Raw genomic sequence first — 16,872 nt, 5'->3', positions numbered from 1 at the left:
ACCAGGGTCCTGAGGGGCAGATCATTAGTAGAATCAGGTGTTTTATAGTAGGGTTGGAACACAACCCTGCGTGCGGTAGGCTACCGTTCCCCAGGCAGCGCCAGAACCCAGGGAATGTACTAAACATGAGGGACTGGACCGGGGTGTGTTGCGCTAGCAGGGTCATGGTTGTGAGGTGGTTCACCACTGGGTTTGTTTGCGGAAAGGGTTTCAAGCTTTTGCTGGTGTGTGTGTATGTGAGGATGTTGGTGTACATGAGTTAGTGTGTGTGTGTTGTAATTCCCTCAGTGTGGGGTGTTGGCCCTCTGCACCTCCTGTGGAGGTTCTTAAACATGGCGTCTCCTGGGTTCATCCTGGCCTGAGTCCCAAATAGCACCCTATTCTGTATATAGTGTACTACTTTTGACCAGAGCCCTAAACGGCCCCGGTCGATACGGCCCCCGGTCGATACGTACGGCCCCCGGTCGATAGAAGTGTCCTATGTAGCGAATAGGGTGCCGTTTCAGATGCAGTCTGGTCGAGGAGTTGACCTCTCAAATCAAATTTCAGGACTCAAACTCACAACTTTTCTGAGTACGAGTACTGATCTAGGATCAGGTCCCCCTTGTCTATATAATGTTGTTCGTATTAAGCAATCAGGCACGAAGGGGGTGTGGTATATGGCCGATATTCCACGGCTAAGGGCTGTTCTTAGCCACGACGCAACGCGGAGTGCCTGGATACAGCCATTAGCCTTGATATATTACCCGTGTACCACAGACACCCAAGGTGCTTTATTGCTGTTATAAACTGATTATCAATGTAATTACAGCAGTAAACAATACATGTTTTGTCATACCCGTGGTATACGGTTCTGATATACCACGGCTGTCAGCCAATCAGCATTCAGGGCTTGAACCACCCAGTTTATAATCTGATTTAAACGGCCAAACCGACTGTCGATCAGCGGTGGTGCTCTGAGACCCGTCGAGTACGAGCCCTGCTCTCCGTTAAACAGTGATCTCTCTCCATACTACCCTGGTCAGGTGTACAGAAAGCATCTGATCTACATCCCAACTGGCACCCTATTCCCTACATGGGGCTCTGGTCAAGAGTAGTGCACTAAATAGGGTTTAGGGTGTTATTTGGGACGCACTATATGTATTTAACAGGCGTATCCTCTTCATTCATATTTTTTGTTTTCTTATTGCTTTGTGTGTATTTGTACCGTTTTTATATCATCCGTTCTAGCAGCTGAACGCTCTCAATGACTTTTACACCACTCTGTTTTCAACAACTTTCTCTGTGCTTCTTGGAGAAACAATTAGCAGGTCATTTATCAGTTGTTTTTTTTTTGTAGGGCAACAAGTTGTATTGGAAAAAGTATTTTTGTATGTATTGTCTATCACCTTTAAATGAGACCATTAAATCCATAAAACCCCTAGCTCTCTGTTGTCATGTTGTGCATCTCATTGACTCTGTTCCCTGTAGACTCTAGAGAATCATTGTATCACCTAAACTGTTGTAAAATATATTTTCAATAAACTAAAACATTGTATTAAGCTGAAAGTAAAATGCACAGAACGGCTCTACCGCTTCCCAGACTGTCTTTAAATGGGAATGACAGATCTATAACTCACATTTCTATGGGAATCTGAAATCATGTCTTACAACTACATAATGGACCTATGTTTATTATCATCCAGGCTTCTATTAAGAATCAATGAGTTGGTGGTGACTAACGTCACCCTGTAACAACGTCACCCTGTAACAACGTCACCCTGTAACAACGCTCTAAAGGCTTTCGCTGGGGTCCAGCCGCACACAATGATGCAATGGGACTGGACTGGTTTAAGATGAATTGGACTGGTTTTAGATGAATGGGACTGGACTGGTTTTAGATGAATGGGACTGGACTGGTTTTAGATGAATGGGACTGGACTGGTTTAAGATGAATGGGACTGGACTGGTTTAAGATGAATGGGACTGGACTGGTTTAAGATGAATGGGACTGGACTGGTTTAAGATGAATGGGACTGGACTGGTTTAAGATGAATGGGACTGGACTGGTTTAAGATGAATGGGACTGGACTGGTTTAAGATGAATGGGACTGGACTGGTTTTAGATGAATGGGACTGGACTGGTTTTAGATGAATGGGACTGGACTGGTTTTAGATGAATGGGACTGGACTGGTTTAAGATGAATGGGACTGGACTGGTTTAAGATGAATGGGACTGGACTGGTTTAAGATGAATGGGACTGGACTGGTTTTAGATTAATGGGACTGGACTGGTTTAAGATGAATGTTGCAATGGAACTGGACTGGTTTTAGATTCATGGGACTGGACTGGTTTTAGATTCATGGGACTGGACTGGTTTAAGATGAATGTTGCAATGGAACTGGACTGGTTTTAGATTAATGGGACTGGACTGGTTTAAGATGAATGTTGCAGTGGAACTGGACTGGTTTTAGATGAATGTTGTAATGGGACTGGACTGGTTTTAGTTGAATGTTGTAATGGAACTGAACTGGGTTTAGATGAATGTTGTAATGGAACTGGACTGGACTGGTTTTAGATGAATGGGACTGGACTGGTTTTAGATGAATGGGACTGGACTGGTTTAAGATGAATGGGACTGGACTGGTTTAAGATGAATGGGACTGGACTGGTTTAAGATGAATGGGACTGGACTGGTTTTAGATGAATGGGACTGAACTGGTTTAAGATGAATGGGACTGGACTGGTTTAAGATGAATGGGACTGGACTGGTTTAAGATGAATGGGACTGGACTGGTTTAAGATGAATGGGACTGGACTGGTTTTAGATGAATGGGACTGGACTGGTTTTAGATGAATGGGACTGGACTGGTTTTAGATGAATGGGACTGGACTGGTTTTAGATGAATGGGACTGGACTGGTTTAAGATGAATGGGACTGGACTGGTTTAAGATGAATGGGACTGGACTGGTTTAAGATGAATGGGACTGGACTGGTTTTAGATTAATGGGACTGGACTGGTTTTAGATTCATGGGACTGGACTGGTTTAAGATGAATGTTGCAATGGAACTGGACTGGTTTTAGATTCATGGGACTGGACTGGTTTTAGATTCATGGGACTGGACTGGTTTAAGATGAATGTTGCAATGGAACTGGACTGGTTTTAGATTAATGGGACTGGACTGGTTTAAGATGAATGTTGCAATGGAACTGGACTGGTTTTAGGTGAATGGGACTGGACTGGTTTAAGATGAATGTTGCAATGGAACTGGACTGGTTTTAGATGAATATTGTAATGGAACTGGACTGGTTTTAGATGAATGTTGTAATGGGACTGGACTGGTTTTAGTTGAATGTTGTAATGGAACTGAACTGGGTTTAGATGAATGTTGTAATGGTACTGGACTGGACTGGTTTTAGATGAATGTTGTAATGGAACTGGACTGGTTTTAGATGAATGTTGTAATGGAACTGGACTGGTTTTAGATGAATGTTGTAATGGAACTGGACTGGTTTTAGATGAATGTTGTAATGGAACTGGACTGGACTGGTTTTAGATGAATGTTGTAATGGAACTGGACTGGACTGGTTATAGATGAATGTTGTAATGGAACTGGACTGGACTGTTTTTAGATGAATGTTGTAATGGAACTGGACTGGACTGGTTTTAGATGATTGTTGCAATGGGACTGGACTGGACTGGTTTTAGATGAATGTTGCAATGGGACTGGACTGGTTTTAGATGAATGTTGCAATGGAACTGGACTGGACTGGTTTTAGATGAATGTTGCAATGGGACTGGACTGGTTTTAGATGAATGTTGTAATGGAACTGGACTGGACTGGTTTTAGATGAATGTTGTAATGGAACTGGACTGGTTTTAGATGAATGTTGTAATGGAACTGGACTGGACTGGTTTTAGATGAATGTTGTAATGGAACTGGACTGGTTTTAGATGAATGTTGTAATGGGACTGGACTGGTTATAGATGAATGTTGTAATGGAACTGGACTGGACTGGTTTTAGATGAATGTTGTAATGGAACTGGACTGGTTTTAGATGAATATTGTAATGGAACTGGACTGGTTGAAGATGAATGTTGTAATGGAACTGGACTGGACTGGTTTTAGATGAATGTTGTAATGGAACTGGACTGGTTTTAGATGAATGTTGCAATGGGACTGGACTGGACTGGTTTTAGATGAATGTTGTAATGGAACTGGACTGGTTTTAGATTAATGTTGTAATGGAACTGGACTGGACTGGTTTTAAATGAATGTTGTAATGGAACTGGACTGGTTTTAGATGAATGTTGCAATGGGACTGGACTGGTTTTAGATTAATGTTGTAATGGAACAGGTCTGGTTTTAGATGAATATTGTAATGGAACTGGACTGGTTGAAGATGAATGTTGCAATGGAACTGGACTGGACTGGTTTTAGATGAATATTGTAATGGAACTGGATTGGTTTTAGATGAATGTTGTAATGGGACTGGACTGGTTTTAGATGAATTGTACAGCATATCAACACATCAGATGTTGATCCCTTCAGTGTTTATTAGTATGGAAAGCAAATCAGATCCTGTAGCGCAGTTAAAGATACTGTGGTCAGGATGCCAATGTCATTTCAACATCTTTTATCTACAATGGATCTAAAACTGCAGACAAAACGTGAACCATTTATAATTGAATCCGTTTTGTGAGACTACCTGGTTGGCACCGTTGATGCAGGCAGTGCCTGGTGAAGTCTTCGTACCTTCTGTCCAGTACTGGTAACACTAAAGCCAAAGAGCTTGTTTCATGGAAAACCAATTCCATTAAGACAAGGAGTTACTTAGAAATGTTTAATGGCAATAATGCCTGAAACAATTGGCAATGTACAGTGCCATGTCCTGTAGGCTACGGTGGTGGGATCATCCACTCTACATCTGGTCTGCTATATACAGCCATGGCCAAAAGTATTGAGAATGACACATTCATTTCCACAAAGTTTGCTGCTTCAGTGTCTTTAGATATTTTTGTCAGATGTTACTATGGAATACTGAAGTATAATTACAAGCATTTCATAAGTGTCAAAGGCTTTTATTGACAATTACATGAAGTTGATGCAAAGGGTCAATATTTGTAGACCTCTGCAATCCGCCCTGGCATGCTATCAATTAACTTCTGGGCCACATCCTGACTGATGGCAGCACATTCTTGCATAATCAATGCTTGGAGTTTGTCAGAATTTGTGGGGTTTTGTTTGTCCACCCATCTCTTGAGGATTGACCACAAGTTCTCAATGGGATTAAGGTCTGGGGAGTTTCCTGGCCATGGACCCAAAATATTGATGTTTTGTTCCCCGAGCCACTTATGGCAAGGTGCTCCATTAGACGGGCGTAGACGGCGGACGTAAAGGTAACGTAAAGGTCATGGCGGACTAAACGAAGTTATGTAGAGCACCTCAAGATAAAACATAATATTCGAAATATCTGCTAAATTAGACTAAAATATTAGCACTACATAATCTGGTGGGTGATAACCTTCAATCTGGATAATAACACAAAACAAATCCTAAGACTAGAAACATTTATCGACAAATATTACGAAAACAAGCAACACCCAAACATGACGGAGAGTAAGACAGGGGAACCGATTCAAAAACGTGACTCTTCAACAGACACTGATGATTTAATATTCTCACCACCGGGAATGGTAAAGGTCGAAACCGATCTGTTAAAATCAATAAATGACAAACTGGGTATACTTGAATTAGTTAGTAAGGATATAAAAGAGTTGAAGGCAAGCCTAGAGATGAGTGATGAAAAAGCTGCGACATTGGAGAAGGAAACACACAAGCTAAAAGGGACAGTCAATAAGATTGAAACCGAAATGAATGAAATTAAAAAGGAGAACACCGTTCTGAAGGAAACCTTACTGGACATACAAACTAGATCCATGAGAGAGAATTTGGTACTTACAAATATCCAAGAGAAAGAAGGAGAAGTTCCTGAATCTGTAGTTAGAGAGTTCCTTCTTACAGCGCTTCAGATTCCACGCGAAGTTATCGACAAGATCCAACTTGAACGTGTACACCGCTTCGGACAGAGAGGGCAGAGGTACGAACGCCCAATCGTTGCCAAATTTGCTTCATTTAAAAATTACAAAGTTCTCATAGATGAGGAAAATAAACACAATTCAAGCCCGGTTATTGATTGTAACAATACAATAAAAAATATAGCTTTTCTATAAATCTTCACATATAACTAATTGAACACACAAGCACTAATTCAACATAGTGAAGATAAAAACTAAGTAAACAGAAGGCACAGTATGTGTGGATGGTGTGGTGTGTGTTTATTTTATTTGTTATGTTTGGAAAGTTGAGTGAGTGAGTAATGAAATAGTTGCATATCCCAGAGCCAGTGTATTGCTGTGGGCCGGGTATGAGAGGGCTTTCAATGTTGTTCAGATGATGGATATACTTTTATAATGAATTATACGTCTTATTTATTTATTGTCCTATCATGGGGAACTACATTTTTAAAATAAATTATATCTAATTATTTATTATCCTATTTTAATGGTACGGTCCATGGCCCTATACCCTAGACACCCACATGAAGGGCCCAGATACTAAGGAGAAGTCCCTAACTGTTTTATGTGCATGCTGTAAGCGGTCTGTATGCAGCCAAAATGAGGTCAGAGACCAAGAGCAGCACTGCCCCCTCAAGATTCTGAGCCTGCTTGGCAGGGTTGGTCCTGCAAAGCCAAAGCCCCCTAAAGGGAGAGCATAATAAACAAGGAAATTCTCAAAGCTGCTAATGAGAACCTTGACGACCTTGTACCTAGCCGGTGGGGATTCCGGTGGGGTGCCCCCACCCAGGCAGTGGCAGTGCTGGCAACACTAGCTGCAGTAACGCATGGGGAGGGGGTCACACTCGGACATTCAGAGAGGGGGTATATTATTGTGGCCCTGGTGGCACGAAATCAAAGTCGGACTGCATGGAGATGCTTGGGAACATGGTCATGACGGATGACCGTATTGTTGGTGTTTTAGGAAGAAGGTGTACATTTGACCTCCATCATCTAGGATGTGACAATGGTAAATAAATCTCTACATTTATGCTCATTTTTTGCGCGGTCTTGCAGGCCTTCTCATGCAGCTGTAACTGCAAGTACATTTGTAAATCATGACCTATCTTGAGTTGGGCTCTGGGATGGTGCAATTGTTGAGAAAGTGAGCTTATGGTTGTGTGGGGGTAAGGGCTGAATGTGTGTGGGTGTATTTGTGTATCCCACAACTGTTGCAAAGGAAGAAGTAAAAGATGTTAGGGACTATAGAGGATGATCCACAGCAATATATAATACAAATCGAGGTGAGGGCGATGGAAATGCATTTGGCAATGGATATGCTTCGGTTCGGTAAATGGCACTGTGTGCTCTTTTCAAAGGATGGATCCCAGTCGGTCCAGGGCTATGGGATACAGGGGGTCGAGGGTGGTCTGCCGGGCATTGGGATGACAACCCAACTCGGGATGAGGAGGGCTTTTAGCGGGTGGAATAGTAGGGACCAATTGGAGGTTTACTTAGTAGAAATGCAAATATCATGGTACAACTATATAGACACTCAATCATTATGTTACTTTTTAATAGGACGTTTACAAACATATATTTTGATCAAAATAATTGAAAGGTGTGTCTCATTATGGTAAGTGGTGAAATAAGTATAGCCAGTTACAATTGTAATGGCTTAGCAGATAATAAGAAAAGACGATCAGTATTTACCTGGCTAAAAGAGAAGGATTATAATATCTATTGTTTACAGGAAACCCATTCAACCGTTTTAGATGAAGTTTTGTGGAAAAAGAACTGGGGGGGGGCGAAATATATTTCTCCCATGGGCAAAGAAATTCAAAAGAGATGATGGTTTTAATTAATAATAATTTTGATCCAAATGTGCAACTTGTCCAAACAGATCCTCAAGTTAGATGGATTATTTTAAATATGTTATTGGACAATAAACAGATATGGCTTATTAACCTATACGGTCCGAATAATGATGATCCAAGCTTCTTTGACAATATATATAAGAATGTATCAACTCTACAAGCAACACTAGACTCTATTATTATAGTGGGAGATTTTAATACGGTCTTAAATACCTCTATGGACCGGAAAGGAAATCACACTACAAACTATCACCCTCAGGCACTTAAGGAAATCAGGAATGTCATGGATATATTGGAATTAGTGGATATATGGAGACTTAAATACCCTGACCTAGTGAGATATACATGGCGGAGGCTTAAGCAAGCTAGTTGCCTTGACTACTTTCTTATATCATTCTCTCTGGCACCAAAAGTTAAAAAGTGTTTGATAGGGGACATAATGCGGTCGGACCATCACATAATTGGCATATATATTACTCTTACAGAATTTCCACGTGGGCGAGGATATTGGAAATTTAATCAAAGCCTACTAGATGATAAATTGTTTAGAACTAGGACAGAAGAATTTATAACTGACTTTTTTAGACATAACATAGGTACAGCAGATCCCCATATTGTATGGGACACTTTTAAGTGTGCCTTTAGAGGCCATGCAATTCAGTACTCATCTATAAAACAAAATCAATTTAGATCAAAAGAGTCCATATTAACAAAGGAAATTGAAGGACTAACAGTACAGTTAGATAACAATAAAAACGGTACCATAGAGGCACAGAATAAGTTAGAGGAAAAACAAAAATAAATGGAGGAACTTATTCAAGAAAGATCCAGTGTAATATATTATAAAAATAAAGCAAACTGGATGGAATATGGGGAAAAATGCACCAAATTCTTTTTCAATCTTCAATATAGAAATGCTACCAAAAAAAACGTATTAAAACTTGTTACAAATGATGGAGTCACGCATGATTCACCAAATTATATTTTGAAAGAGGAAGTAAAGTACTTTAAGAATATGTTTTCGTTTCAGGCTCCTCCATCTCCACTAACTGAAACTAATTGTATGGATTTTTTTCCTAATAATAATGTAAAATTAACATCTGTACAGAAAGACTCATGTGAAGGCCTAATTACAGAGGAGGAACTACTTGATGCAATTGGGGGCTTTAAGGATGGGAAAACTCCATGGCTGGATGGCATACCAGTGGAAGTATACCATTTTTTTTTATATACTCAAAGGACCATTATTAGCTTGTTTTAACCACTCCTATATAAATGATAGATTATCAGACACGCAACAAGAAGGTGTGATATCATTATTACTGAAACAGGACCCAAGTGGTATATATAATGATCCAGTCCATTTAAAAAATTGGAGAACTCTTACACTTCAGTGTTGTGATGCAAAAATCCTAGCAAAATGCTTGGCGCATAGAATAAAAAAAGTTTTGTCAGATATTATTCATCCTAATCAGACAGGTTTTTTACATGGACGATACATTGGAGATAATATAAGGCAAGTACTGGAAACAATAGAACACTATGAAATACTGGGGACACCAGGCCTGGTTTTCATAGCTGATTTTGAAAAGGCTTTTGATAAAGTACGACTGGAGTTTATATATAAATGCCTAGAATATTTCAATTTTGGGGAATCTCTTATAAAATGGGTTAAAATTATGTATAGTAACCCTAGGTGTAAAATAGTAAATAATGGCTACATCTCAGAAAGTTTGAAACTATCTAGAGGAGTAAAACAAAGTTGTCCACTATCGGCATATCTATTTATTATTGCCATCGAAATGTTAGCTGTTAAAATTAGATCAAACATTAATATTAAGGGATTAGAAATCCAGGGCCTAAAAACTAAGGTGTCATTGTACGCTGATGATTCATGTTTTCTTTTAAAACCACAACTAGAATCTCTCCATGGCCTATTAGAGGATCTAGATACATTTGCTATCCTCTCTGGATTAAAACCAAATTATGATAAATGTACCATATTACGTATTGGATCACTAAGAAATACACATTTTACATTGCCATGTAGTTTACCAATTAAATGGTCTGACGGAGATGTGGACATACTCGGTATACAAATCCCAAAAGAAAGAAATGATCTCACTCCAATACATTTTTATAGAAAGTTAGCAAAAATAGATAAGATCTTGCTACTGTAACAGTATAACTTTACGTCGTCCCCTCGCCCCGACACGGGCGCGAACCAGGGACCCTCTGCACACATCGACAACAGTCACCCACGAAGCAGCGTTACCCATCGCTCCACAAAAGCCGCGGCCCTTGCAGAGCAAGGGGCAACCCTACTTAAAGTCTTAAAGTAAGTGACGTAACTGATTGAAATGCTACTAGCGCGTACCCGCTAACTAGCTAGCCATTTCACATCCGTTACACTCACCCCCCTTTCAACCTCCTCCTTTTCCGCAGCAAACAGTGATCCGGGTCAACAGCATCAATGTAACAGATGTAACTTTACGTCGTCCCCTCGCCCTGACACGGGCGCGAACCAGGGACCTTCTGCACACATCAACAACGGTCGCCCACGAAGCGTCGTTACCCATCGCTCCACAAAAGCCGCGGCCCTTGCAGAGCAAGGGGCAACCCTACTTAAAGTCTCAGAGCAAGTGACGTAACTGATTGAAATGCTACTAGCGCGTACCCGCTAACTAGCTAGCCATTTCACATCCGTTACACTACCATGGAAAGGAAAATACCTGTCTATTTGTGGGAAAATCACCCTGATTAACTCTTTAATCATATCACAGGTTACCTATTTGCTTATGGTTTTGCCTACACCTAGTGACCTGCTTTTTAAATTATATGAACAAAAAATATTCAATTTTATTTGGAACGGCAAGCCAGATAAAATTAAAAGGGCCTATTTGTATAACGAATATGAATTCGGAGGGCAGAAATTATTAAATATTAAAGCATTAGACCTCTCACTAAAGGCATCAGTCATGCAAAAGTTATACTTAAATCCAAACTGGTTCTCTAGTAAATTGGTACGAATGTCTCATCCTATGTTCAAGAAGGGCCTTTTTCCCTTTATTCAGATTACACCTGCTCACTTTCGGTTGTTTGAAAAGGAAATAATCTCCAAAATATCTTTATTTTTTAAACAAGCCTTAGAAAGTTGGTTGCAATTTCAGTTTAATCCACCTGAAAGGACGGAACAAATAGTACAACAAATATTGTGGTTAAATTCAAATATAGTAATTGATTAAAAAAACTGTATTTATCGAAGAATTTTTTTAAAAAGGTATAATTTTTGTGAATGATATCATAAATAGGACTGGTGGAGTAATGTCACACATGCAGCTAACACAGACATATGGAAATGTCTGCTCTACCCAAAATTACAACCAATTAATTGCAGCATTACCACAAAAATGGAAGAGGCAAGTAGAAGGGGAAAAAAGTAAGGAACTTGTATGTCGGCCCTGTATTAAAGAACATAAATGGTTAAAGAAAAGTGTGATAAATAAAAACATATACCAATTTAATTTAAGGACCAAAAAACTGACAGCTGTGCCATATAAATTGCAAAATAGTTGGGAAGAGATTTTCGATGTACCCATTCCATGGCACATGGTTTATGAATTGATACGCAAAACAACGCCGGATTCAAAACTTCAAATTTTGATGATCCGATAAATGGTTGATTTAGGTGCAGTCTTACTGGCAGCAATATCCTTGCCTGTGAAGCCCTTTTTGTGCAAAGCAATGATAACGGAACGTGTTTCCTTGCAGGTAACCATGTTTGACAGAGGAAGAACAATGATTCCAAGAACCACCCTCCTTTTGAAGCTTCCAGTCTGTTATTCGAACTCAATCAGCATGACAGAGTGATCTCCAGCCTTGTCCTTGTCAACACTCACACCTGTGTTAATGAGAGAATCACTGACATGATGTCAGCTGGTCCTTTTGTTGCAGGGCTGAAATGCAGTGGAAATGTTTTTGGGGATTCAGTTCATTTTCATGGCAAAGTGGGACTTTGCAATTAATTGCAATTCATCTGATCACTCTTCATAACATTCTGGAGTATATGCAAATTTCCATCATACAAACTGAGGCAGCAAACTTTGTGAAAATGTATAGTTGTGTCATTCTCAAAACTTTTGGCCATGACTGTACACACAATCACATTAGTGGAAACGGAGGGTGTTCTCAGGACAGGCCTGGTTGTAGCTAGATCCTAACCCATTTCCTAACCTTAACCTAATTCTCCTAACCTACCACTTTACTTATACCAACCTGCGTAAGTTCTCCTAACCTGCTACGAAAAGCCACTTCTAGTCAAAACCGGCATGCCTGCCCTGAGAACGGTGTGGGTTAGGAATTTCGCGATACTCCTGCATATGCACCATTCAACCCAGGTATTTCTGCCGCGTTCACGAACTATTCAAAATTAGGGAACTCGGAAATTGTTTGTGTGAACACGTTTTAATGCGGTTTACGAAAGTTCAGTAAGTAAGGCTGGTCGGAATGGCTTGTCATTTTCACATTTTTATCTAGTAAGCACAATATAATTCACATCGCTTCCAATCCCAGTGGCATTGTGGGTATTCATACGGTAGTGTTTATAATGTCACCTCATTAGCAGAGCAGGTGTTTTATATGGTAGCTTTTGTCACCTTGTCAGCATAGCGTCACATCTCTCCTTCACTAGTAGCAAGCTTGCGGAATGTCACTCACCTTTTCACTTCAGCCTATGAGCAAGGCACACTAAGGCAATTCCAACACACTTCCTGAATAACCTATGACCTCACTTGTGCAATAATCACTCGGTTCTTTCAACCAATGGGCATAAGCCTATGGGAGTATTGATGTCAACTCACCTCTTGTCTCTCACTTGCTGTTTTGTAGCGACAGTCTTCCAACGACCTTCCACCACCATCTAAAGGCCCGTCATCGGATGCATGTTCTCTCAGACGGGGGGTTCGATGCCAGCTGATCAGCATAGGGCATCCTGTCATCAGCACTCCTCTGAGACGAGGCCTACACAAAACTATTCAAGAAAATTCCATGTTTCGTTTTGTCTTTGTTGTCATTCAGTAAAGCCTGTACTCCAGGAAGTCCTCACCAGAACAGTAAACCAACCGGAAGTCCTCACCAGAACAGTAAACCAACCGGAAGTCCTCACCAGAACAGTAAACCAACCGGAAGTCCTCACCAGAACAGTAAACCAACAGGAAGTCCTCACCAGAAGAGTAAACCAACAGGAAGTCCTCACCAGAAGAGTAAACCAACAGGAAGTCCTCACCAGAAGAGTAAACCAACAGGAAGTCTTCACCAGAACAGTAAACCAACAGGAAGTCCTCACCAGAAGAGTAAACCAACAGGAAGTCTTAACCAGAACAGTAAACCAACTCAAATTCAGAACTTTTCTGGTCCTCACTTCTAAAAAAGACTCTTTTAGGGGTTAGGGAAAATAGGATTTTGAATTGGAATCAATTGTTGGTCGTCAAGTATAGTAAGACATAGCTGTGTGCGTGTAGCTGGTTGGCACAGTGGATGCAGGCAGTCCCTGATGGAGTCTCAGTACCCAGGATTTTCTTTCCAGTAATGGTCACACTTAAGCCACAGAGCTTGTTTCATGGAAACCAACTCCACTAAGACAGAGTTACTGAGAAACACTTACTGGCAATGTACAGTAGTACCATGGCCTGTATACTAGGGGGTTAAGGAGCTAAGGTGTTGGGATCATCCACTGTACATCTGGTCTGCTACGTACACACATAATCACATTAGTGGAAACGGAGGGGTTTTTTCAGGGCAGGCCTGATTGTAACTAGATATTTCCGAGTCGCTTCAGGGAGAATTTGAGCATTTTAGCAAATCCTAACCTTTGCCTGACCTTAACCTAATTCTCCTAACCTGCTGTGTAAGATCTCCTAACCTCTGCAAAAAGTAACTTATTTTAGACAAAACCGGCACGCCTGCCCTGAGAACAGCGTGTGTTGTGAATAACGTGATACTCCTACATATGCACCATTCAACCCAGGTATTTCTGCTGCGTTCACGAACTACTCGGATCTCTGAAAAATTCAGCTTGCTAACTGGTGGAACGTGGCATGTGTATAACTACAACCAGGTAGCAAGTTGGAAATGTCAAGAGTTCCGTCTTACACGTGAACGAGTCAGAAATCATGTCTCGGACCTTAGCGCCCATATTCACTTCTAATGGGTTTGCCGGGCTCCCGCTACAGCTTCTCAGAAAGAGATTCCTTAATGAAACCTAGAACAGAAGCTACGTGGGGACAGTCAGAGCTTAGCTGTTACTTTTATTTTTTCTACACTGATGACGCACTCTCTCCTCTGCCTCGCCGGCCCGCCAGGAGCATCTAGTTCTAATCAAGGGTGGAGTTGTGGAGTGTACGGACAACTAAATAGTTATTTGACCACAAAATCAGCCTTTCGCAATTGCCGTCTCGGTCTCCGCACTTTAACCCCATTGGTAACCTGTTGGTTTGAATTGAAGAAGACAATCCACTGCATACTAAGTGCAGACTAATGATATAAAGGACCGGGAAAGATTCTGTATGGCGGAATGGTCTAAGATCAGTGTAGACTGGTGAGAGGAGCTATAGGAGGACAGGCTCATTGTAATAGCTGGAATGGAATAAGATCAAACGCATGGAAACCACATGTTTGACTCTGGTCCATTTATTCCATTCCATTACATTAAGCCCGTCCTCCTATAGCTCCTCCCACCAGCCTCCTCTGTTTAAGATTCCTCCCAATGTGTCCAATCTCATAAAAAATGATCCTCGCAAAGTGAGGTATTGAAAGTTATTGAAACAAGGGTGCCAATAATTTTGACAACTATATTTTTGGAAGAAATTATACTATATGTTAAACAAAATGTCTTTCTCTGAGCAGTTGTATTAGTATAAAATAATATCATTTCTCAATTTTTTTTGCTTGCTACATGACCAAACATCTCATTCCAAAATCACGGGCATTAATATGGAGTTGGTTCCCCCTTTGCTGCTATAACAGCCTCCACTCTTCTGGAAAGGTTTTCCACTAGATGTTGGAACATTTCTGCGGGGACTTGCTTCCATTCAGCCACAAGAGCGTTAGTGAGGTCTGGCACTGATGTTGGGCGATTAGGCCTGGCTCCCAGTTGGCGTTCCAATTCATCCCGAAGATGCTTGATGGGGTTGAGGTCAGGGCTCTGTGCAGGCCAGTCAAGTTCTTCCACACCCATCTCGACAAACCATTTCTATATGGACCTCGCTTTGTGCACGGGGGAATTGTCATGCTGAAACACGAAAGGGCCTTCCCCAAACTGTTGCCTCAAAGTTGGAAGCACAGAATCATCTAGAATGTCATTGTATGCTGTAGAGTTAAGATTTCCCTTCACTGGAACTAAGGGGCCCGAACCATGGAAAACAGCTCCAGACCATTATTCCTCCCCACCATACTTTACAGTTGGTATTATGCATTCGGGCAGGTAGCGTTCTCCTGGCACCCGCCAAACCCACATACGTCTGTCGGACTACCAGATGGTGAAAAGTAATTCCACTGCTCCAGAGTCCAATGGCAGCGAGCTTTACACCTCTCCAGACAACGCTTGGCATTGCGCATGGTGATATTAGGCTTGTGTGTGGCTGCTCAACTATGGAAACCTATTTCATGAAGCTCTTGACGAACAGTTATTGTGCTGATGTTGCTTCCAGAGACCGTTTGCAACTCTGTAGTGAGTGTTGCAACTGAGCACAGACCATTTTTATCCGCTACTTGCTCAGCCGTTGTTGCTCCTAGACGTTCCCACGTCACAATAACAACACAGTTGACTGGGGCAGCTCTAGCAGGTGCAGCAATCTGACAAACTGACTTGTTGGAAAGGTGGCATCCTATGACGATGCAACGTTGAAAGTCACTGAGCTCTTCAATAAGGCCATTCTACTGCCAATGTTTGTCTATGGAGATTGCATGGCTGTGTGCTTGATTTTATACACCTGTCAGCAACGGGTGTGGCTGAAATAGCCAAATCCACTAATTTGAAGGGGTGTCCACATACTGAGCTAAACTATATATACAAAAGTATTTTTATTGTTATTTTATGCAGTCTTTTTTGCCAATCTTTATCAAGGTTGCCAATAATTTTGGACCTGACTGTATGTACTATCTTATTTGTACTTTATTCAACATTTTAAGAGGCTACCAACGTTTGTAATTTCTTCTTTAAAATGTCAGACTTGATTTACACTAACAAAAAAATGTATCTACAAAAATGTAAATTCATTATAATCCACAAATAATTCACATTTCCTGTTGATGCAGGATTCGTTTCCTGCTGTGAGAAACTGGTCAAATGAAGATGACACACCTCTAGGTCTTAGGAGCGACAATGTTGGCCTTGCCCACTCCACCTGGGCCACAAGATTAGGGCAGGGAGCCAAAAGAGGGAGGAACTCCACTGCCTTGTTACAGAGAAATTCAATACTTATTACATTGCTCACTTATATGCTTGCAGACTTTCAAGGACTTAGCCGGTTGGGAGGACTAGGTGCACTGCTATCAGAACTCCCATCTGCTGTCATTTACAACTTGTCAGATAGAGGAACCACAATGCACGGCTCAGCATTGGAAGAGGATGTGTGTACTGTAAGTTACCTGGATAGAGGTAAGTACATTTACACATGCTGCTACTGACATTATTGCTGTTTATTTTGAGTTGATAATACTACTACCACTTAGTTACGACCACTATTTGTTGTTGAAGATATCATTATTGTTAAAATAAATCTTCATTTCATTTCATTGCAGTCTGTTTCTCCAATGGCAAAAGGTATAGGCTGCTTCATTTACATTTTACATTTTAGTCATTTAGCAGACGCTCTTATCCAGAGGGACTTACAGTAGTGCATACATTTTATTACATTTTACATTTTTACATATTACATATTACATTTTTACATACTA

Source organism: Salvelinus fontinalis, chromosome 1 (genome assembly GCF_029448725.1).
Source record: "Salvelinus fontinalis isolate EN_2023a chromosome 1, ASM2944872v1, whole genome shotgun sequence".
NCBI lineage: Eukaryota > Metazoa > Chordata > Actinopteri > Salmoniformes > Salmonidae > Salvelinus > Salvelinus fontinalis.
Note: the sequence above shows the minus strand (reverse complement) of the source record.